This window comes from Lichenostomus cassidix, chromosome 7 (genome assembly GCF_008360975.1).
Source record: "Lichenostomus cassidix isolate B80296 chromosome 7, HeHo_3.0, whole genome shotgun sequence".
Lineage (NCBI taxonomy): Eukaryota > Metazoa > Chordata > Aves > Passeriformes > Meliphagidae > Lichenostomus > Lichenostomus cassidix.
In genome coordinates, this window is record NC_139488.1 from 27,245,111 (window position 1) to 27,270,989 (window position 25,879).

Genomic DNA, 25,879 nt, shown 5'->3' on the forward strand with positions numbered 1-25,879 from the left:
ACATGCAATTCTTGACCCACTCTTGTACCTTTAAACTTACTTGTTAACAAAACGAAAGAAAGAAGGCTGGTGAAAAGTTGCCAATCCACTTCAAAGCTTCTTCTATATTTGTGGATAAGCAAAGTCCAAAAAGGATTAATGAATGTACTCAGAGAGATGAAAACTCACTGGGAACAAACTTTCTAGAACTAAGAAGCAAAACACTCAAACAGATGCTCTGTACCAGGGGCCAGAATGCAAATTTACTTCAAATGTATTACAAATTTTAGCCTTCAACTTCTAAGCATGCATATAGAAATATTTTACAGCTGTAACTAATTTTAGCACAGAGGTCTTCAATGTGGCACTGGGGAAGGCCCTGGATGGTGTCTGGTACTATTTACTTCCAGCTGTGGATTGCCCCACAGTGTAACTCCTCTCCCTCAGGAGACACTAACTCTCCACAGATACTAACTGACCAAGCCTTAAAATCCAACTGTTTCCATTAGCTCAAAGCCCTCCACTTAAGCAGTGGGAAAAGTGAGATACAGTGACATCAAGGGACCCTAAAATACAATTCCCTTGTCGGTTAGGGAATTTAAGTCCCCTGTAAGAACACATCTTTACACTATCCCCAAGTATTTCACAACAGGATGTGAAATGCACACTTCATACAAGGAGACTTCTTCACTCTCCATTAATGGAAGTCATTAACTCACACAGACAAAAGATGCTTTCTGGGTTTCTATTTCTACTGCCATGACTACAGAAAAGTCTGCTCATGCTTCACTTTCAGAATGGTTGCCCCCACTGGAATTTCAGCAAACAGTCCACCTCCTATGCAACATATCCAGGAAGCTGATTTAAAACTTGTCTATATGAAACGATTTCCATAATTTCAAAACTGCCCCAATTCTACATGTTTGGAAGGACACAATCAGGGGCAATAGTTTAAAAAATTACACTACTAAAAAGTTATTTTCCTTTCAACTATTGTATCAAGTTCATTAATACCTTCTGCTGTTGGTGAAATGATCCCCCATTAACATTTCAATTTATTATTGCTGCTCCATTAATGAGACCACAAAAAATGGAAATGAGGCCTATAAATATGCTAAGAGTTAAAGTCACAAATCGTAACAGCGTGCGCACTTTATGAGTAATGTTTCGGTACCACTGGCATCCAAAACAGCATGGAAGGATGGCTCTGCAGCATAAGCATCTGGTTTAACAAACAACACCCCAAAAGGTCCAAACAGAAAACCCCAATTCCTGAAATTACAGGTTAAAATATCAGCAGAGTCAAATCAGTCTTAACCCCAGCTACTGAGCTCCATGCTGTTAATTCTTAAAGCGTTTTTAGAGAAGGACTTTCTCAGTGAAGGTCACTGGGACTGTTAAATTTCAACAAGCAAATTCTGCAGGAGGAAGGATCTGTCTCCATGTCCTTTGTCTAAAAAAACCTTTACTCCATGTTAAATGCGTACTTACTGCCACCACACCCAGTACTGGGCGATATTGATCTCTTGACAGCACATCACGTCTTCCAGGAAAAATAGCAGGCTACAAATAAAGAATTCCAGTCTTGGGAATCACATTAAAATTCATTTGAGAAATAAATTTATTGCCAGGTAGCCTTTTAGATCCATCAGCTCCCACAGTTCCTCTGTTGATATTTTCTCCAACAAACAGTGAATATCCTCCATGGGTCAAGAAACATCCTTATGCAAATGGCATTACTGCAACTTGCATTTTCAATTATTAATATTCCACTTCCCGTCTTATAAATGCTTTCAGAAAAGGAGGAAAGCAGCAGCTTGTTCCCCCGGGAACAAAACCACAAAATGTGATACCTTGCTGAGTTATGAAAGGAACGGTCCATTCAGCACAGGGATGTCATATCATGCTAACAACTTTTTTGTTTCTGCATTTCATTTCTCTCTACTGATTAAAAATGATCAATTCTATCCCAGTTTTTGAGCATAGCTGACAGCACTAGGCTTATGCTAAATGAAATGTGTAACACTATCACTAGCACTATCATCTTGCAAGGAACAAACTTGCAATTATTACATTAATTTTTATGATTTATTTTCCAGGAATCTCAGATTTCATGACAGGGAGTGGCTTTGCTCTGAGGTCCTGCAGTGTCAGTGAGAAGAGAACACTGCAGTCCACATTGCTTTTAAGCATTAACAGAAGAAATGGTCTAAATTAGCCAGTTTGCCATGGCAGCAATAGAAGTTTGGGAAAAAACCCAGACACCTTCAGTAAGATGAAATAAAACAAAAACATGAAAAGCAAACTATTTAATGAGAGCACAGGCTATTTCAATAAATCTAGTTATTTGATAAGCAGGCTGCTACTGTCAGCCTTTTATCATCTGTGAAAATGCATGATGGATCTTCTCTGTTTGCTTACAATTCCAGACCTTCCCCTTCTGATCAACATCAGCTCCAGTGCGTCTGAGGACATGGATTGCTAGCAACCAGCCAGATTCCACCTTTCAGGAAGACTCTAAAGACTGACAACACAGGCATGGCTCAGTGGTGTGTACATATGGCACACAGACTGGGTAGTTTGAGGCTGTTAAATGTTCAGCCTCTTCTGAGTTTGCCTAAAGGGAAGGAAAACGGCTCCTGCTGAGAGTGTATGCACATAAAGCTGTAACAAACATTTAATTTTAGCTTCTCTGAAACAGAATTAGTCTGTGCATTCTGCTCTGTCAGTTCCTAATGCAGCTGCTCAGAAGAGGTGGCTTTGGAGGGTTATTAATTCTCATATTAATGGTCAGCCTCCCCAACAATGCTGAAATATAGACTCCCGAGTGTGTTTCAGTCTTACTTTCCCACACCTCTTTCAAATCTTCCATTATAAGCAGACAAAGTCATTATTTGGATGAAAAGGAACTCAGTCCAACACAGGCTCACAATACTTTATCTAGCTTTATGATTCAACTACACATTTTACCTTCTATGTAAAAAAAAAAAAAAAAAGCCAAACTTGCTAAAAAAAAAGAAGAAAAGCTAGAAAATAATTTTAAATGTACAGCAAGTTCCAGGGAAATTGCTGAAACAGCTATATCCTGTGTGCACTGTTTGTTTGTGCTGAACCAGTTAGCAGGAGAGAAAGGCTCAGATAGGATTTTTAAACTAGGTTGGTGAAAAATGTTTCACTCTCCAACAGAGTTGATTTGAAAGGATTATTTTTCTGCTGCACTCTGAGAGGGCAATGCTGCCAGATGTCATGAATCTAAAATGCTTTATCCAAATCACAAGATATCGCCTGAAATCATGTGTACTTTACATGCCATGCAGCCTCTTTCTGTCCTTTTGCTGAAGTTTAGGTACTAAGCTTAGAAGTACTACTGAAATGACCCCAGAAAACTCTGTGGAGATTGAAATTGCCTGAAATGGAGCAAATCAGAAGTTACTCCATCAAAGTCAGCTCTTTAGTACTGAAGTTTATCTCATTTATGCTGGCTAAGGATCCAACTCTACTATCTACAGATTGAAAGATGCTAAAAAAGGACTATTTTTATATGCTCTACCAAATATAAAATATGTGACTGAAACGTAGGCAGAGATTCATCTCACCCTACTTTATTCACCTGGGCTGAGCTAGGCTGCAAGGCCTTGGTACATCAGCAGGAGGAGATCAGCAGTCCTGAAGGTCAGCTCTTGTCACCCGTGGGAAGGCCCTTCCAGTGAGTCACCCTGTCACCCTCTGAGATGCTCATCTCCTTCCTCCACTACACAAAAAAACTGGATTATGACAGATTGTCCCAATCAGTTGGAACAAAACAATCTGACAGTTATGCAAAATCCTGATCCTCTGCTTTTTCCCTCCCACGATTTTTGTGTCAGCATGAATCCACTGACTTCTGAAAGGTTCTTCACACTGAAATCCATCTAGTCATAATATTCTGCATAAAGCCATGTTCACCTGGACTGAAAGCTGCTGAGCACACAGATTTCAGTTGTCCTAACTTCTCCAGAAAAGGTGCCTAAAAAGCAAGAGACTCGCAGATCATCCTTTACAAAAATCCTTTCATTCTTTTCATCCAGGTTTTACTTCAAAAAGTTTGGTCTGACACCAGAAAACTACCACAAAACAAATGAGAAATATAAATCACTTTAACAGCCCCTCAGCACAGGATGCATTGTCCTGGATGCGAAGCAAAAGCAGATATTGTTCACACTTCACTGCATCACTTACAGTGAATTTTGCTGAAGTTTTTGAGAGTTAATAAGCTGCCTGCTTGTCTTTCAGTCTTCAACAGTGTCAAGTCTGTACTGAGAGAGAGAGGTACAGAAACAGTATCTGATCTAAAGCTAGAAACTAAAGAGCTTATTTCCCCTCATCTGGTGAAGAATCCAGTAAGCCTCTTAGGCATGTAGTTGAAACCACAGTAAGGACAGTATAACCCTTCCTAGAACTGAAGGATCAGGAGGAAAGTAAGAAACAAGAGGCAAAAGAGTTGTTAAATAGAGTATGCTAGGGAAAAGCTTGAATCAAAGGTGATGCATGGGGTAGGTCCTTTAGCAGACACTGCTGCTCAGTTCATACAGGGAACAACCTGGGACTGTGTCTAGTCTTGGCTCAGCTGGGGCTGTGATTCCACCTTTGAGCACCTCTCTCTTCCCCATCTGCAAAACAGCGATAACTCCTTATGAATAAAAATCAGTAGATGAGAGCTAAGCCTTATCCTTTATGTCTTCAGGCAGGCAACACCCTGGGGAAATCAGTGTGGGATTTCCCAGGCAAAAGGTTGTAGGACAGAGCCCAAAGCTGTGGGACAAAGCCTGCATAAGGAGGAAGGGATGACCCAAGTACTGTGCCCTTCACATTTGTCCTGAGTGGTGCAAAGTATTTCCCAAGTTTATTGTTGCAAAGCAAAGCTGAGATATATTGCTCCTCTACAAACACAGGCATCTCATCAGAGGACATCAAGACGTGTTTTGCCTTTGTTTTGCCCTTCATAACTTAAAAAGGCATCTCCCACATAAACAAATTCCCTTCTTGTTTCATTGTCTCCAAACACATTGCTTCCACCTGAAGCCAGCCTCTGCAGCAGCTATCATTTTGCTCCAATATCGTAAACGTCCTCCCTTCCCTTCCCCCTCCTCTCCGCTTTCCTACCTGGGGAATTCAGCTGCTTGCAGAAAAACTTGAAAAGAGAAAAAAGGAATAAAAAAGTTGGCTTGCATGGCCCAGAAATAAGAACTGAAAAAAAAGTGAAACCTTATGCCTTGTCCCCAGTGGCTCTGGGACTTGGAGCCAAACCAAGGCCATGAAAACAGAATATTGCTCTTTGTTAACAATAAATAAATAAATAAAGGACTACTCACTCCTGCCCTTCGGGATATGTTTTCACAGGAGAAAGAAATTCCCTGTGGAGTTTATTATGTGTAGAAGGGATGTGTGCCTCCTAGGGAAAAGCAGTGGGGGTAGTTTTTATCTTGGTGATTTCTTTCCCGCCTTTCTATCACTTTTTTATTAATCTTGCAAGTCTCGCTCCCCTCCCTTCTGCAATAAGTGAAGCAACACAAAGGAACATGCAGGTAATTCAGCCACTCAAAACTACACAGCATCTCCTTTCCTATATAAACGATCAGTGTGTGGCCTGGGTTTCATTTGCAACTGTAAATGAAACAGGCCTACAACTGTGTTCATAATCCTCCTTAATTGAATTTCTGTGACAAAACCCAGACAAAATTATTACCCTCAAGTTAACAGTTTGTGCAAAGTAGCCAAGGGTTCCTGGGAAGCTTTAAAACAAATGCAGGACAAAACTGGATAGCACAAAGCAGGTTTTTTGGTGTTGGTACCATTTGTTTGAAGCGGGGGAGGCTTCCCTGGAGGAACAAGGTCATTTTAATATGAAGGACAGGCCAGAAATTCAACACAGGCCAAAATAAAGTGAGAATTAAATAAGCAGTAGACGAGCTTGGACGTTAACCAGCACATGCTGCTCACACCACAGCTACTGGAAGGAGGTGTTGGGCTGTCTTGGCTGTTGGAAGGGCAGCATCATTCACAACTTGGTGTGGCTCATGAGAGAGTTTCACAAATCCAAAGGGACTTTAAGCAACTGTTTGGTTTGTGTTGAAGTTCACACCCCATTGAAAAGGGTATCTCCTTTAAAGTCCTCATGTAATAATTTCCTTTAACTAGATCATCAGTTCTACGGTAAGCATGCAGAGCCTTAGTAATGATGTCAGGCTGCTGGTAAAATATCTGAACTTACTTTTAAAGTGTGAGAACCACTGCTAAATGAAAGCAGTGATGCAAAAAGGGCACTGTCCTGCAGTGCACTCCCATTGCTTGCACAAGAAAAGAATTAAAGCCTTTCCTGTTACCCAAATTCAGTGTTTGTTTTTCTTTTAGATGATACAGATGTTTTCTTGACAAATTGGGCAAAGCTGATGTGAAGAGAGATGTCTTTTTACAACAGCTAATTTTGTGTGTCATTGCCACGTACTTGGACAGACATTATTTTACCCCAAAGTACCACGTTTTAGTCATCTCTGTATCAACTGGTAACTAAAGCAAACTAGCAAAGTTATTAGGGATCAAAGCAGGCTCTTTATGCTTCAGTTTACAGAGCTGGTCAGAGCAGGGAAAACCATGTCATCCCAAGGCAATGCCTGCAACCGCCCCACATGCTCATAGAAGTTAATATCCTTTGCATTTTAATCAGAAGGCAAAGCTACAAGGGAATGGGGAAGGCTGAGGTAATGGAAATAGAAAGCCTACAATTCCTCAGCATGCGCCCATGTCTTGTGTGCTACCCAGCCCTCTTGCAGGCAGAGGGTTGATGGAAATTTAGGGATAGACGAGGCTGGCGGGGCTTCATGTTAAAATTTCCTCCAAGCAAAATATTGCTCTAGGTGATTAAATGAGCAATACCGTTCAGAGACAGGCAGGCAGAGACCAGAACTCATTTCCACAGACCTCTGTGCCACTGCAGGACAGTGGGTCTCTGTCCCCACCCTCACTTGCAAGGCAAAGCTGATATAATGAGGGACCTCAGAAGACTTTCTAGGAGACATTCCACTCCCAGGGATGCAGGGGGTAACAATCAGGTGCTACTGCTTTCTTCAGTGTCTCTGCTGTGCCAAATGTTTCAGCAGTTGCGTTGGCTTTGAGAGATTGCTCATTAGCCCTTGGGTCCTGTGCCACTTTAAGCAACCTTTTCAGAACAACTTTTTATAGCTTGTGTGCTCTGTTTTTCCTCAGGCCACAAGTTAAACACACTGAACAACACCAGAGCAAGAAATAAACACTGAGTCAGAAATAAATAGATGCATATGCACATGCCTAATGCCCCCCCATCCCCCCAAATATACAATCAGGGCCAGAGATCAATGTTTTCAGGAAAAGGCATGAGGGAACAAATGATCACAGTGCTTTGTCACTGGTGGTAAAGGAAAGAAAAAGGAACTTTGAAAAGGGTGATGAAATGTTTCAAGAAAAAGCAATATATTTTTATGTACTTGTAAAATCCATTGGCAATGACTTTTCTGGTTAATTGGTTTCATCTTATTAAACTAAAAACCTATGTGTAAAATCCAGACATGTTCAAGCACAAGTCAGATTTCTTCACCAAAAGCCAATACACAATTTCAAAAAAGAAAATTCAGCAATACAAGCCAGTTTCCATTAGCTTGAAAGCACAGCACTTCTATTGGGAAGAGAAATGGATAGAGTGCTTGACTTTTCTAAAATGCACTTTGGAAAAAATCATGTTACTCATTTACCCCAAAACTGCAGTGCTCTTCCTCCTTGGCCTTGAGAAAATGGATGAATATTTTGGCCCAATTATGCAGTGATTTATAAACCAACATTCTGCTGTATTTCCATGCACTTGTCATGTTCAACTTCTTCCCCTTTATTAGACCACTCTTCTTCCCATTAAATAGTCCTTCTGTCTCACTCGCCAAAGAACTGCCAATGAGCCCCTGATTTTACAGAAGAATAGACTCAGCTTTACCAATGGAAAAAAACCTCTAATGTACCATGGACACAGCACAGTGAAGCATGGTAATTTGCGTGTGTTAATGATGCTACTTCACAATGATCAGAAAAACAAAATTCTCTAATAGCTAAATGACACCCAGTCCTTCTGCAGCCTGTTGAATTCAAAATCAGTGGGAGCAAAACCTAGCATCCTTTAAGAGATGAGCTAAAAGTGGCTGCAATGTTCCTTTTTTTCCCCCCAAATTCCTGATCTGCATTGAATCACTAAAATGGGTGATTTGGTGCTGGGATCAGGACAGAAAAAACAAACTAAGTATTTCAAAATGTTTTAGCAGCTCAAAAGCAAGGGAAATTAGTGGAGAAAAATTAATGAATATATATGTAAATATTTTTGGGCATATTATACACTGGCATAATTTTGTGCAAAATACCACTGTAAAGCAGGACTAAAGTATAATTCATTATTTTCTCTTTTTTAGGTGAAAAGATGAAGTCATTACTGTGGGAAGGGCAGAGAGGCAATCTGCATGTGCCATTGCTTACTTTTGAAGATGCCCCAGTTCCACAAAGCTCTGAGCTCTTGAGCGCTAAATCAACCCTGAGAAATATCTTCAACCACAGTTCTCATCAGACAGATTCTTAGAGCTGGGCTCCCTAGGCTGCTTTGGCCAGTCAAAGAGTGGTTGCTCCAAAAGTAAATCTTCAAATACAGCACATTAAGCTACTCAGTGGGAGAAACTCTGCTCTCATATTTGGCCAAACGCAACAGGCAGAACAGCATTGGCTTTGATGACATTATTTGGAGTGCACAAGAAGGAACCAGGGATCATAAACAATCATATGGTGCATGTTTGGTAATCCTTTGGCACGGCTGAACAGTTGGAAAAGAGACTTAAACACAGGTTTATGAAAAAAAGATGAACAATATTTACAATATTGCTCATACAAGAAAAGGCTTCTGTGATATTTTCCTAGGGCAGAGGGAGTGATTTGTCATCCAGTTGCAGTTCTGTAGATTTTGTAGCTGTCTGATTGGCACACTCCACACATTCCTTGTCCAAAACTTTCTGGTACAGCTGTGCAGAACAAGAGCAGGACTTGAATTCAAGAGGGCTGCAGGAACGCAGAATGGCTGAGAATTTAGGACCAAGCCATTTCAATTTCATCTCCATTTCATTTCACAGACTCATACAGAATCACAGAATCATTTAGGTTGAAAAAGATCTCTAAGATCACCGAGTCCAACCTTTAACCAACCTCCAACTTGTCAACCAGACTATGGCACTGAGTGACATGTCCAGCGATTTCTCAAACACCTCCTGGGATGGTGACTCCACCTCCTCCCTGGGCAAGACCTTTCCAGGCATTCTTCAATCCATTCTGTCCATTACTTATAAACCCTGAGGTAAGACCCTATCCCAATTAAGTGACAGTTTTTGCGGTAGAGTGCTTAGGGTGTTGTTGGGGATGGAAGGTGGGGGGAAGTAAGATTATTTACTGTAGAGCTCTACACTTGAATTTCCTATTGTCTTATGAAACTATGTGCTTACCACAGGAAAAGTTTATCAATGCAGGTTGAAAATAAGCACCTGAAGACTCTCTAAACATCTGTTTATTCAATCTGGAGTAGCACTCAAAGGGAGTACTAAAATCTTCACGATAAATGCCACACACCATGTATTAAAAATTCTCAAAAATGTTGTATTATTCTTTCTTTACTAACATGCCTGCTTCAACAAAATAAATATTCTAAAAATCCCACAACCTGGGTGTTTCAATAGCTGGCTCAATGTTTGATTTGCAGAAAATGTTGCTACAGCACTAGCAACCAGGCCTTGGGAGAGACATAACCAAATGAGCACTTTGACGTGCCTTAAACACCAAACGATTTACTGTAATTTTAAATATTAACATTTTCTGAATGAACAGTTTTGATATCTTTCATCTTGTGTTTTGCAGACTTTGCCAAGTTGAGACCATAATACTTAGAAGCAATTTATCAGCAAAACCATGGCTGACTCTGCAGAGGTCTGATATTTGAGACCTGCCCAGGCAATCTCGCTGTGAAGTCAAGGAAGACTCCCAGCTGTGACCCAGAAGAAGTGCTTCTCCAGAAGGACATTCAATCTTCCAACCAGGCCTTGCTCAAAGCTGCCTGGCAGTGTGCAAAAGGTATGTTGTCTTCCAGGGGCTGAATGCAAAACAAACCTCACCCCTGTGGCAAAATTCACACCTCCAGCAGAGCTAGCAGATATGCTCAGATGGGCCAGGGCAGGAGAGCTCTCACTGCTAGCAATGAATAGCCATGCCCTCATCCTGCCAGGAGAGCACAGTACCACCCCCACCTTTGGGGCAACAGAGGGTCTGCAAGCAAAGCCAGAGGTAGGGACAGAGAAGCTTCACAGGCCACAGCCACCTTTTGGGCAGGGACATCCCTGTGCTGCAAAGCCTTGAGCCCCTCAGTGATCACATCAAGGGAGGCAGCAGCTCTTCCCTCCTCTGCCCTTGGCTAAAGCAACAGCAACAATAAAAAGCCATGTGAGCAGACACGCTGGAGGAGATCACACAGCAGTTTCTGCTCTTGGTGTCTCTCTTGGTGTCAAACTGCTCATGTGAGCAGTACTACTCAGGTACAGGGTTGCCAACACCTGGAGATGGTACAAGGTGCTTGTCGTAGCAACTTAAATATTATCTACGATTCTCCCTCTAGATTATGTGAGGTGAGTCCACAGGCAAAATCATTATATTCATTAATTTTAAAATAGTGGTATCTCTTTTGCTTGCTACTTGCCAGGCAAGTATACCCACCAAGGTGTGCAGCTATTAAAAGCCACCACAGTTCCTATCACCCTTTTTTGTTTTTCACCTTCCTTTCACTGTGCATTTTCCTCAAGATCTTTCTTCCTTGATCTCCTTGAGAAAAATGGCCTCCTTTATTGATTAAATTACAAATTCCAATGCCGGATGATTGAGTTATATGATAACACCTGACGAAAGACAATTGAAATAAACAGAGAAATTAGCACTCTGTTTATTACAAAAGGTTTGGATGTTGAGTAGCTGACTGAATTAAATGGAGATTGAGCAGATCTGAGAGAATTGATTAGGAAAAACAATGCAGAATTCAGAAAAGAGATACCAAAATTAGCAGCTTACTAATTCACCTTCAAAAAAGATGGAAAAAGTTGAGGAAGAGAAGGAAACTCTATCATTTTCAAGCATTTACAACCAGGAATTGCCCAAAAGCTTACCTCTCTGATAAGACTCCTAAGATACTGAACTCTGACATCAAGTTACCAAAGGCCAACATGACCAAGTCAGCAGCCTCTTAGGTTTATTTGTTCAGCTTCTAGTAGGCCTTTTTAATTAGTGGTATCACAAGCAAATAAAGTTCTTGGACTTTGTTCTGTGCCTTGGAACCAACGATATGCCAGATTTTGGTAATGTATCATCTGACTCACTGCTCATAGATGCTAATGAGGTATTTTTAATTTTGTCTGCTTGTGACATTGCCTGCAATATTGACAGATGTCTTGGACTTTCTTCCTGCAGATTAGGCAACCATTATTGGAGTTCTTAGATTAAACAAGAAGCTGATAAAGCAAAGTGTCTAAAATGGCACAATTGACTTTGAAAGCATGACATCCCTCTGACTTCCCTGCAAGCTTGTTGTGAGGTAGATAAAGTCTAGCAAAGATGAGTTTTGGAAAAAAAATGATTCTGGAAAGAGTGTAAACATGGCTCTTAAACAAGGGCTGCAAACATGACATTATTTACTCACAGCTTCTGCATTACTGAAGTGTCATATTCGAAGTCACGCTCCAGGGAAAATCCTAAGTGACCTGTGGAAACATCAGAAAATGAGACTTCAGTGAATATTTCTTACTACATTTGCTCCCATATGGGGACGAATTTTGACATTATTTGGAAATGAATGTAATGAAAATATTATTTAAGTTTAACCACAAAGCAGTGTAAAAGTTTTCCTTAATGGTCACCTGAAGGGTGCTTCAAAACTGGCTTCAGCTGCACTTATTTGCTTTCTGCAAAAATCCTAGCCCACAGATTTGCTAGCAGCAAATGTTTGTGGAAACAATAAATATTTTAACACAATCATTCTGACTGAGAAATTGTGCTGCCCTGTCCAAACTTCTCATAATCCTAAATGCTTCATCCTCTCAGAAGAGACAAAGAACCACTCTTGTCCCAATTTCCGATTGGATTTGCACCATGAAATGTAGAAATGAGAAATGTAGGCTGTGAACATGTATCTTACTTCTCACTGCAAGTGCTCTGCTTGGGGACATGCCTGTCCCCACCACCCATCATTCAGCCTCATCATTCACTCCTGCTGGAATTCCTTGCACTTTCCATTTTGCCAGTAGAACTACCCACAGATGCATTCAGGTTACTCAGGAATTATTTAAACTGCTCAAGTCAATGCAGGAGCTGCAGCCACATGAAGATGTGTCAGTGCAGGCTCCATGACTTGCCCCTGGTCTCACAGCAGGAGTGGCAGGGCAGAGAGACTGAACACTGGCTGTGAACTCCCCTCTTTGAAACACCAAAAGCAAAGCTCAGAATGAACAAACTTGCTCAAGAAACCCACATCTGAAAGGTTATTTTGATTACTTTCACCCTTCTGTCTGATCCAAACCTCACAATTCCATCGCAATCTCATGAAAGTAAAGAGGCAAAAATTACTACAAATTATAACAAATTCTAGATTAGTTTGTACTAATTTATCCTTTAGTTATGGCTGCACCACAAAGCCTACCCTGTGCCTGAACTCTTTGCATTGAGCACAGTGCAGACATTTGCCCTGGTAAGTCTCTGCTCCCTGGAGCTCACCAGCAAGACATCAAGGAGCTAAAAGTGTAGGCAGGGAAAAGACAGAGACAGCAAAAATCAGAGGACACTTCTGTACAATGGCTTGTGAGCACAAATCCTACTCAGCCAGTAAGAAGTGAATCACTGTGAAGAGATTCTGACCCTGCTACCTATTATGCTCGACAGACAATCTCAGTGAAATAATTTATCTAGTTATTTACATGGCTTCCATTCGAGCAATGTCTGAGCATTCACAAACCAGATGGGTTTTTCCTCACTGTGCTCCTGAGAAGGAGCACATGCTGCTAACACTACATCATAGACAAGGAATAGAGATACCAAAAAGACAAAATGCTTTTTCTAGGGAAACTACTATCTGGTCTGTCAAAACTCTATACAATGCCAGAGGGCTTCTGTAGGTTAAGGTGCTGCACTCAGGGACAGGCCATCAAACTGTAGCCATAGGTAGACCTCTTGCCACCCCAGTAATTCTTTTTTGAACAATGGCTTCTATATAGTATGAGTCAGAAAAAGTGAAAGGGAAAAAGGGAAAGGGAGAGTAAAAAGGAAAAACAAGGGAAAAAAAAGGACGTCATAATAAATGTAGCACCATCTGAAAAAAACCAAATTACAGAAACAAAGCAACCAGTCACACAGCTCACTGAGAGGACTGAAGCAATTCTTTCCTTCAAGAAACCTCATTCATCACATTTCCATAATCCAGAAAAGGCTCTCACAGTCCCCTCTTTCAACATATTAAGGATAACATGCATACAGATTCTCACATTTCCTTCCTTCTCCTATTAGTCTTTCCTCACAGAAGAAATCATAGGAAAGGGATGAAGATGTGAACATTTCTGCAGCTGTTCTGCCAGGGCTGAATCCTGAAGGTAGGACACCCAAAGGAACTCAGAGGTGACAGATCACCCACCAAAAGGACTCAGTCTTCACGGTCAGCTGAGTCGTGCTCTTTAAAATGGTGACAGTGGCTTCTTCGGTGACATCCCAGGAGGCAGCTCAGAGCCCAGCACACCAGCTTGTGTGAAAACAAGATCCATCTGTTAGCTCAGGCCTCCAGGATGGGTAGGTGGTCTTTTCTATGAAGTAAGCCACTGGACAGCACAAACTCTGGGTTTCATCACCAGAAGAATTCTGGTCTGAATGCTGCCTCTCTAAACAGAATAACTCCCCTTTGGCTAGAGAATAAAGGATGCCCTAAATGAACCCTTTGATCCACAAGACACTGAGCCTTCTTCTGAAATTTCTTCTCAGACATTTGAATTCCCTCTCAGATTGCAGCAAACCTTTCTCATTTCTCCATTAAAGCACCAGATAGACAGATGGGATAATCCTCATCTAAAAGTCTTCATATAAAACTTCAGGACTCTTGAAGTTCATTTCCCATTTATTTTAACATGAATGCTTGGAGCTCTTGTCGAGTTTAAGAGAACCAAACCTTTAGATTGTGCTCAGTCAAAGTCAGGAGAATCCCAAGCCTGGTAGTTCCTCCACAGGGCTGTCATCAGTTAAAAAGAAGCAGCATAATATAAGTAACAGTATATTGGCCAAACTTCCCCCCACCCACCCACATGGCCAATAATTTTTGAAAACTCTTCAAGCACTGCAGATGAAAAGCCCAGTGAGTGCTGTAGTGGAGGTGGAGCTGTACCAGACCCACCACAGGATCTAAATGTCTTCTCTTCATCAATGGGTTTTAGTCTCTCTTCATCGCCAGTCAAAGGCAAGGAGGTGTTGTTGCCCTTTTGCAAACTATAAAAAATCCAGCAGAGCAGAAGGATTACACACCTCACCCAAGGTCCCTTGGGACACCCACATCTGCACAGAGAACTGATCCCAAAATGCCACAAACCCAGTCCCCTGCCCTTCCCTTCAGCCCAGCCTAATTCTCTGAATTTCATGATGATTCAAAAGTCTATTTAAAGCCCCTACAGCTATGGGTGTGTGCAAGGAGTTAAGGCTGAGCCAAAAAGTTTGAATTGAGCAGCTCTGGTTGAGATTCTTGGTAAGAGTGAAACACAAAGCTGGGAGGCTTTAACCTGACATGGGAAAAAGGTGGCATGTGTCAAATGGGTTATGATGTGAACCCCCAAGAAGGTACAGTAGCAATGCCAGTGTCCTCTTCCCAATTAACCTGCCTGCTTAAACAGTCCAGTGGTGGCCACACAGCCTAGCACAGCTTTCTCAAGCCTGCTCCTTGCTTGCATAGCAAGTGCTGTTATGAAACAGGAAAAAAACAGATATAGAAGAACAGCTGCTAATACCTCTTGCAGTTTCCCAGTGTAAACAAAGTGGCCAGGCACAGTTACACACTGAAATTAAGGCAGCCAGGAGACCTGACAAGGTTCACCGACACACAGCCATGGTTTACTACTCAAACCATGCTAAGCTCTTTAGGTAAGCTTTGTTATTACAGATGGTATTGCTTGCCCTAGATCTGATGTACAAAATGGGGTTGCTCTCTGTAATCCTTCAGAGGCTGCTTATAAATCAGAGGATGCTTCACCTCAGGACACATGGCACTAACAGATGATAATGTAAATGGTCCAGTGTTTTAACCTTAACAGGCATTTGCTTAGGTTATTGTAGACAAAAATGAGGTCAGGAACTGTAGTCACGAGCCTTAATCTTGAAGAGCCTCAGTCTGGAGTCATCTGGAGCCCCCTGGCTTGTACAGTGCTGTGCCTGTGGCTGACTAGTACAGTGAGTGACAGGCTGAGGATGTGAAGGGGACAGTGGGCTCTCCTGTCCCACCCCTGCACAGCTGCACCCCACAGGGCACCTCTGCCTCCCAGGACCTTTCCAAGCCACTTTGCCTAGTAAGAAACAGCAACTGCAGTAACATAATTGCTGTGGAAATGATTTTGAAGGCATCAACCCCTAAACACACACAGTAAACAAAATCTGCTTCTGTATGAGCCCTTCCACTTTTCTCAGGCATCTGAGGGATGTCCTTTGTAAACCATGAGATAAGAGCAGACTCACTGTTCAGACTGCATATCTGCCTGGTTCCTTAGATACCAACGAAAGCCCAAAGGCACGGCTTGGCATCTCATCCCCTTCTTATAAACTCTCCCAGAAAGTTACAGCTGATTTTGACACAGAGATGATGAGAAATGGGGAGCTATTTGTGCCATTCTGGGGAACATGCCAAACCCTGTATTAACACCTCCAACCCTGTTAAAAACAAAATAAAGCAAAAAAAAAAAAAGAAAAAAAACCAACAAAAAAACAAACCAGCAAAAAACAACTCTCCTGTTTGCTACTGATTAGGCAGCCGAATTAAAACTGATGAAGTGATTGGATAGGATCCAAAGCTGTTTATCTGCACATAAATCACAGACATGCTTTACTCAGCCAGTATGGATTTACTGAGCTAGAGGAAAGACCTTGTACTCAGAATGCTGATTATTACAGCAATTAAAATATCAGTGAAGAAAACATTTGGGGTAGAAAGCTGTTAGGAGCTCCTGGAGAAATCATTCCATTAAATACGAATTCAATCAAATTTCAAATTTAAAAAAAAGGAAGTTTTAACAGACAGTTGGTTTGGTTTTTCTGATTAAGTATATGTTGTTAGAAAAATCAAATTCAAAAGGAGGAAAGACACAAAATAACTAGCTGGACATGCCAAAGGAGATAAGAAAGGAAGGCTGATACATATTATATGATCACAAGGGAATAAAAAAAATAAATTGAGAGATGTACTGTCAAACCAAACACAGTGTTAATAGCTAAAGTATATGGCAGTAAGAACTGCTGTTCCCACAGCTATTAATGTAAAACTGAAAATATGGAGCAGGCTGCAGCAAAAGAAAATAAATCACACTTTTTTTTCAAATTGAAAATATATATATAAAATAAATCCCTATCCCCATCACTCACTCTCTGCATCCCAACCCCCCAACACCATGACTGTCATTTCAGTAAGCTACAACTTCCAGGCAAGTGAGACAAGTGACAATCTCTTACTATTAATCATTGCTAATTTATTTATGCAATTTCTCTACTTATGAATCATTGGCCGGGAGATTATTTCCTCCTTCCCCTTTGAGTCCTGAGAAACTATTTAACATGGGAAGTAGTTAAGGGGGGCAAAGAGGGGAGAGTGTCATGTAGCCAAGTTACGCATCCCAGCTGGAATTTGGGATGATGTCTTGCAGTTCTGACTCCTTCAGCCAAGTTTCATACAGGAAGCATGAACGCGCCAAGGGCGCAGTGAAATCCACTGGAGCCAATAAATAGCACTTGACTCCATTAACACACTCCTGCTATGGATCCCATCACGAAACCCTCAGCCACCTTGCAACCAGTTTGCTCACGAGGTAGCCAACAACTTGCACAGGGGAAAGGTTCAAGAGCCAAGGGGATCCTCTGATGAAGCCTCACAGATGCAGAGTGTGTATGTATGTGGGATGTGTATCCAGAGCCCTCCCAGAAGAGGCAAACGCTGCTCATATATAGGGCTTATATGGAAATAGTGGCCATGGAAGGTCATGGTGCACCAGTGAGGTAAAGGGCAAATTGTTGTGAGGAACTTCATGGGGCTCCTGGAAGACAACTCACCCCTTGCACAGAGGCTCCTTTCCAAGCCTGGGATGGGCGCAGGGGTAACAGAGAGGAGCAGGCATCCCCATCAGTTCATGCAGTTTTTGCCCACACACAACAATCTGTTCCAGCTAGAAAAAGGGACTAGGAAGAGGTTTCTAAAATTCATAGATTAAAAATTTTTAATGCATGCATTACAAGTCTCATTGTTATTTCAACGCTATTAGTAGCAAGAATAATTTCACATAACATTGAAATACCTCCACGATACCTTTTTGGAGAAAAAGACAACTTTTGAGGAAAGTAGTTGACAAATTACTTGTCAAATCTGTCAACTATTTTGGACACATCAAGATCAAGGGCTTTATATGTTGTATGATCTTTTTATGTAGATATATAAAACACTTTTACTGGACTGTTGATAAAAGCCTGAGCTACAAAGGAATTTTTTCCCCCAGCTGCGAAAAGGCAAGCTGCTAGACAAATCAGTTCAATCTCTGCCTTTCAAACAATATAAAGCAGTATAACTTTCAGGAGTAACACCTCATCTGGTTTTTTTTTTTCCAGACTGCCTATCAGGAATCAAGCAGTAAGTAAACATTTGAAAAGTGTTCCTCTGAGAGCAAAGGTTTAGATTTGAGTCACAGGATCCATTGAAAAGAAAAATTGCTTCTGTGCATTGGGACAGTGCCTTCCCTTCTGAAAAGTTTCTAAAAAGAGCAAATGGAGATAATCTTTTTACAAGGTATAACCCATATGGAAATTCATTATTGCTTCCCTTTAAAAAAAGTCAAGATAGTTCAGAAAGTGAGAATGGAATTACTATTTTAAAAAGGTAAAAAGTACACAGAAGATCTCCTAACAACTACAGCCAGTAAAAGGCATGGTTAAAGTGCTTTATCATGGTCTAAAGTGAAACTATGATTGATGAGAACATGAGATAAACAAAAGAGGGAAAGACATAATAGACCCCTAAATCACTAAGAGTATTTAATCCAGAAGTGGGGGTATATATACCCAACGATTGTTGCTTAAATATTTTAAGGATGCATTCTTCTCCCAGCACAAAACACTCACTAGAGTGGCTTCAGCACTGCAGCTCCCTGAAGGCTGCATTACTGCTTGTTAGCCCCGTGCAATCACCGCTGTGGAGGCAGAGCTGAAAGGAATCATTGTTCCTGCAGTACAAAAGCTAAACTGAACCTCCAGAGAAGGTGAATGATCTGCAAAGGATTTTACAGCAAGCCAGAGGCACAGCTGGGGGAAGGAGGGAACCCCAACTTACGAGCCAGTTTCTCCCAAACACTAGTCCTCATTGCTTGCAAGAACACCCTGGAGTTAGGCACTTCTTTCATTCCTGCCTTTTCCACACACAGCCATGACTACTAACTTAAGGCTGTCACCAAAAGCATGTACCTATACATGGAAGGCCACAGAAGCAGGGGCCGGGATAGTGCTTGAAGACAACACTTAGCTCTAGGTTCTACTTTCAAGAGGTGTGGAAGATAAACGCTTTCCTTCTGTGGATTTATACTGGAGATGAAAGTTTGATCCTAAAAGGCCTAAACTAGACCTATAGCTGCTTGGGAATAGTTTTCTGTCTTAGTTGACATTCATCCTGAATTCAGTCTGATTACACAGCATTAAGTGTGGCAGACACCTGAAGACAGAGCATAATCCCAGAGAGCATAATCCCAGAGCACACTGGATATACACAGGCAAGGCAGGGTAAGGAGCCAGGCAGTGCCCTGTATGGTCACAGCAAGCTGCACACTTTTCTTTAACACTTACTAATTTTAGTGATAGGATGAGTCAAAAATTCAGAGGGAGCTTTCATTCATTACATTTTTTTTCCCCTTTGGCTATTCCATGAGACGTTTTAAGGGACGGGTGATCTTTTTAACATATAGTTATGGTTCTCATTAGCACTAAACCCATGAATATGAGTATGAAAAGAATTCAAGAGGAGACAGGAAATGACTGCAAACATCTTTAGTTAAAGAAAATTCCTATTCTTCCTCCAAAGAATACAGCTGCACTATTCTGGTGAAGAATGCACCACTCTGGGCAAGGAAGATCAAATAAGTGAAACTGACTGAGCCAAGTTCACCTTTTGCATTGTTTGTTAGCCAGACCCAGGATGCAGTCAGCAGCTCTGCCCAGGAAATTTCCAACATGACTCTTTTCTAACATTAAAGCTTGATCTGTCGACATTGACACATCCAGTCTTTCGGTTTTGCCAGGTCTTTCAAAGAAGAGATGTGAAGAGGCTGAGCCTGTGTTGCCAGTCATGTTGGCTGCTCGGCTCCCTGCCAGCTCACACTGCAGGACAGCAGGGAAACAGCCAACAGGGCTTTTACAGGCCAGTGACCCCAAGCTTGCAGCAGCCATGCCACAAACCAAAGTACTGGAAGTCCAAGCAAATTTTAAGCTAAAACTCACAGGGCTTTTAGGATCTCTGATATGCAGTCAAACCGGCATATCAGGGATCCCTGATATGCAGTTCTCAATAAAATAACATTTCTCTGCCTCTAGATTACCCAGGGTACAGGAGAGACTTGCTTGAGCAAGCCTCTGGAGTATAAGGAGCACATGACTATTCCTTTTTTCTCTAGGCACTGTGGCACTGGGTGCCTCTGGATGTATATATTTGTCCAGCAGCAGAATTAGGCCATGTGATCCCATTCTCCCTTGTGAGATGACCAAATCTATGCTCAGTATAGCAACCTGCAAAGGAACAGTGTATCTGGGATTTCTGGGGCTTTCTGAACACGTCTCTGCAGACTGTTGTCTGCTAATGGCACCACTTGATTGATTGATTCCTGCAGTCTCCTTCATATCTCTTCTCTTTCAGAGGACTCCCAGGCTGGGAGCTGTCTGCAGAACGGATACTGACACTACTGACACTTCCCCTGGAAAAACATTTTCTGGACCCATATGTCTTTGCCAGACAGACCAAAGGGAAATGAATCAACATGATGAGACCAGACTGGTTGTTCTGGAAAACTCTGTGTTAGGTCCACTGTTCTACAAAATCAGAGAGAAACATTTTATATTTCTGTCAAAATAAAAAAATCATTTTCAATAAAGAATTTTAAAATGCCTATTTTCCAAACTGAAAATACAACCTTTCCAAAGTGGAAACTTTTCCTAGTTTCAGACAGCACAAAATGAGCACAAACTATAAATAGTACCTTCTTGTAGTGCTCCAGTGGAAAATGCTGTTGAGTTTTTGTGGGATATATTCTAGGACCAAACAAAATCAATTTCCACTCAGCATTCCCCTTCTTATACTACATCACATCTACCTGTCCTGAGTAATTGAGAAGTAGTAGGTCCTTGTGTAACAATGAACTCTGGCAAAACACACCAACGCTATTTTGGGTTTGAACTGGTATAACAGGGCCTGCACTAGTGACCCACTCTTTTAATTAAATGTGATTTCCCCACCCACTAAACAGCAGATGTGAAGTAACATCAATTCCCTACACTGCAGCAGGCACACATTTTTTTATAACCAGATGATTACAGAAACCTACCTACTTTACACACAGTCTGAAAAACAAGGTTCCCAACAAAGTCAAGGGAGAAAGTCCCTTTGAGTCTAATGACAGCAGAGTTAAGTCATTGAGCCACTGGAAAATGCTACATCCAGTGTCTGTCATTCTTCGCCTTTTCCAAAATCACAAATAGGCTGTGGCAGCTTCAGGAACAGCAGCCAAGGCTTCCAGCTCCCAGATTTGTGCTTTAACTACTTGACATATCCTCTCATCGCTGGAGCAGGAGACAGAATGATCAGAGACCAAAACCCCTCACACTGAGCAATCTGAAAATATCATGTTTCAGCACAACAGAGATGTGTGTCATTCCATCACTAACTCACCAGCCCAGAGGACAAGTCCCAGACAAACGTCCCAGCAGCAGTCCAAGGTCAGACTCCCAGAAGGTAAACCCGTCAAGAACTGGTGATGTAAACGCTCCCTCTCAGAGACAGTCCCACTGCAGTCTTCTCTGAATCTCTTGGACTCTGCAAACTTCCTTCTCTGGCATGCCTCTTTGGACTTCTTCCTTCTATTTTTCTCATAAGCTTGTTTGTAGATGATTTATCTATTAAAAAGAAAAGGCATTATTTTCCCTCATTAAAAAAGAAGTGTATCTGCATTTGGCTGATACTATGATGATGTCATAAAGTCCTCTTTGAGGATCTCTCTGCTTCACATCCTTCCTCTTTCCTGAGTTATGGGACAAAGATCTTGGGAAAATAGCTCATAAACTTCATGGCAAGCACCACCTCCCCTTCTCCCTTTTCCCTTCTCACAACATGTTTGGAAACTACTTAAATGATCCCATGCTTGGTCTGAGCATTGGGTCTGATACATCATCATTTCTGAAGGCCCTACTTTTCATCCATCACTGACCAGGACACAGAATCCCTATTCAGTGTAAACATGACTCAGTTTAATTTTTCCAAAGACCATTTGTTTTTACTTTCTGGTATACACAAGTGAGTAAATATTACTTAGTAGGCTAGAATTTCATGAAGCCTAACTAAAATGAGGGCTGCAGATCACTAGATGCAGCATAAACATATGGTGAAACCTTTGTAATCGTCCCCAAGACTACAGAGGCATCCTGTGAGGCAGCCAGGAAAGGAACTGAAGTCAATTTTCTGAGTCCCCATGTAGAGCCTTAAACATAAGCCATCTTTCCTCCATATCTCTGTTCTCAGAAAACATATTTTCCGAGTTTCTGCCTAGCTAGCAAATATCAAAAGGTAGCAGTTTTCTGTCTCCAGCATCAACTCAGTTACAACAATTTTAATTGCAATTGGTTTCCTAAGTCATCGTCTCCTCTCATAGCAATTTTTGCTGAAAATGTACCTCCTGTCATTGCATGGGCTCCATTCTAATCAAGCTACACTGTTCTCTCCACAGTTTTGGCACTGCATTTAAAAATCAAAGTGTCAAATCCCTCTGTGAACTACTCAGATGCAACACTTATATATGCCTATCAAATTCAGAGAGAAGTCAAACTTTGACCCTAAACGAGTTGATATATGAAAACATGACAGTGCTTCTTTGGCTCGAGGAAAAAAGAGATTACTTATAAAGCCTTTACTTAATTCTTTGTGGCTGTTATTACAAAACAAGCAATTATAAATCTCTTCAGATTGTTCTAAAGAGTACAAGTAAACCTATCAAAATGAGATGCACATGCCAGCATCATAAATGCTTTTCCAAACAGAAATATTAAACACAGTTGCAGCATTACTTCAGGTCAGTGCAGTCCCATAGTAATTACAAATGCTAAGAACAGAGCAGATTCGGAGCAGAACCCAACCTTTTTCACCTATAAAGAAAATAAATTCCAAAGAAAACCCAAGAAAGAGTGAAGGAAACTGCAGAAAAGTAATGAAATCCCCAAACCTGCCACTGTATGCAGAGCTAATGACGGCTCTGTTAGTGAGCTGAAGAGAAACAGCACAAAGGGTGAAGAATCTGCCAGACACTGACAACCCGAGATAAAATGAAGAGTTATGAAGAGTTATAAACAGTTATAAAGAAAGACTTGTTTTCCCCTGGTGAACTACTCTGTTCAACTACAGACCCAGGGCAGACACAGGATTTAGTCTATGGTATCTAACAAAAAAAATGTGACTGACACCTACTTAAAGGAAGGAAGATATTTAAAATAAGTCCTTAGCGTAACAACACAGGAAAGACATCCCTCATCCCACAAAGCACTGCCCATTTTACATAGAGATAAAGATGAGAACTTCTAGGAGAAGACCACTTGGCACTTGCACACTAAGGAGCAACTCAATGCCACAGCATAAAAGACTAAAGCTTAAATCAGTTACACAGCTGGGTCCAGTATGTGTTACATATTAATTGATAAACACTGGTCATGTGCTATATAGGTCCAAGAAATATTCTGACAAAACACCCTGAGGTGTTACCTTTCCTATGGTCCTGGAACACTGCTAGTGTAACTTTCAGAGGTTATTATTCAACTGCTTCAACAACTCTCATGAGGGGTGGATTAAATCTGTGACTATCCCCAGCCAAAAAGACTGAGTTACTGCAGCAAAATCACTTGCTTTGACTCTTGATAATTTGCATTTACTTTCCTCAGCTTTTACAGCTTCTTTCTTTGACGTTTACTGTCAGTGTAACTGCCGCCATTGCTTTCACTGAACATCACAAACACTTTGTTACTAATTTTAACTGAAGACCAGAGAAGATCTGAGAGCAACTGTGATGGCAAGCCCTCCAAGAACCATACAAACTTACAACTGAAAGAGAAATCTGGAAGCAAAAACTTAGAATCTCACAACTGGAGTAAGGAGTTTGCAGCTAAAGTGGCTTATATATCCAGTAAGGGAAGCTGCAGAACCAAGAGACAGGACAGATTGCAAAAATGGACTCCTTTGTACTGCAGAGGAAATAATGTCCACACCATTAAAGATGTTTTCCTGCAAGTGTTTATGTGTTTGCACTGGGGAAAGAAACTTGACCAGCAACCAGGTTTCCATCTGAAAATTTCTGGTAGCTGGAAACTGCTAATTTTCCACTTCTCCAATGAAAATGTCAAAGCTCAAAGAAGATTTCTATAAAGCAATATTTTTACAGGAATAAATTAATCTTCCAGTGAGCTCTCCAACACACACATCCATAGTAGCATGTAACAACCAGTGCTAGTATTTAGGCTGACCTATTTTCGTTGCTAAAAGCAACACTACTCTATTTCTCTTTAGGACACCTCCCACTTTCATTTCAGATAATTACAGAATAAAATCTACTGTCTTCTCCACTTCCATTGCTGTTGACAGAGACCAATGCTTAAAGACTTTTATTTTCCAGTGCACAGTTAGATACCTAGCAAACTCTGCCCATCAGATTATTCCATTAATTTTCCAAATGACATGAAATCACAGTTTTACATCAATTTCCTGATGATTATCAAGGTCCTGGAAAAATTGCATTAAATTTTGAGCAGCTCAAATCCTCATGAGAATTCTGTTACTTAAACACAGTAATCATCAGCTGTTTTGAACAATATGAGCCACTTCCATGCCCTGAATGTTACCATTTGATTTTCAGACATTGCAAAACTCATCACTTGGCAATCATTAACTGTTAGCTGGGATCCCTATGCAACCTCATCAACTAGGCACTTTGTGCCTATCAATATATTTAAAATAAAGCAAGAACTACCAACTGTGTATCTGTGCCACAAAGAGATAAACGGTTTCATTAATCACTTAAATCAGAATCACTGATTTAAGTATCAGTGTCAGTTCTTACACTGTTCACCAATTCCAGTAAATTTGCATTGGAATTACATTTGGTTCACTTTTACTCAGGTGTGAGGTTCTGGCAGCATGCATTTGTGGTCTCTTTTTCATAAAGCCTTCCTGGCAACACAGATACAAGGCTGTCTTCAGACATGGTCCTAAAAAGTGCTGTAAGCAGGCAGGAGCCCAAGAGCCCATCTGGAGCAGCAAGCCCTGCAGGTGGGGAATTAAGATCACCCATTGGGTTACAACAGCCATGGGGTCAGCTCTGCTTCAAGGAAACAGTAGGAGCAGAATACCAGATTAGGATTTTCAGCAGGTACCTCTGGGGTGCCCAGCTGTCTCCACAACACAGTGAAGAGTCAAGCCCCCCACAGCTTAAGGAAGAGTCCCTCAGAGCCCTTCTATAACATGGTTCTGATCAGGCACAGAAGTCATGAGGCTGTAAATCTCACATAAATCTCACCTTGTACAACCACAGCACACTCAACTTTTTGTTTCATACTGTGAACTCACAAAATATCCACTGTCTTTCTTCAGTGCTAGAGAAAAAAGCAGGATTCTCAACATGTACCAATGCTACTGTAGTGCCTTTATTCAAGCATGGATTATTAACGCAGCTAATGGTCATGATGGACAAGGCTGACAAAACACCACTGGACTCTGCTGTTGAACCCACTGTATCAGGCAGGAAAGACTGAACTCCACACTTGCTGATTTCGGAAAACAGAATATTTCTACCTAGTTTTTCATAACTACCTCATTAAGCAAACTATTTCCCTTTCTGCCTGCCCCTAGCCATCTAAAAGTTTAGCCTCATTTCCAATTTGAATTTGCCCTTTATTAAATTGAATTCACTGTTCTTTGTGTTACTACTTGTGTTATGTGCCATTTCCTTTTCCCGGTATTAAATGACCCTTAAGATAATCATCCTGCCATTAAGCATTTCTTTAGATGAAACTGGCTAAATTCATTCCTGCTCCTGTACCTCCTTTAATGGTGTAGTCTTCCTTTGGAGTCTAGTTTCTGAAGTTAAGAGCATGATCTTGGCGCATGATGCTACTGGTGTGATCGTAGCAACAGCATAATGACACATCTTTGTAAATTCTCTTATCTGGACAAAGCTGTTTTTCAACCTTCACTAAAATGAGCAGTGTTTTGATTGCTTCCATCAACAAATATGTCTTTTCCTGACTGCTTTCATTTTGCATCACTCATCTCAGG

The 25,879-nt window shown here is 41.2% G+C and overlaps 1 protein-coding gene across 4 annotated transcripts in view; it reads right to left on the reverse strand.

Moving 5' to 3' along the window:
* SEMA5B (semaphorin 5B) overlaps positions 1-25,879 on the reverse strand; it is a 270,385-nt gene that overhangs the window by 175,090 nt on the left and 69,416 nt on the right. For all 4 annotated transcript variants that reach the window (XM_085066953.1, XM_085066954.1, XM_085066955.1 and 1 more), the window contains exons 2-3: positions 21,242-21,465; positions 11,744-11,804 (exon numbers count right to left, since the gene is read on the reverse strand). The gene's annotated coding sequence lies outside the window, so the exon portion shown is untranslated. The remainder of the gene's footprint in view (positions 1-11,743; positions 11,805-21,241; positions 21,466-25,879) is intronic.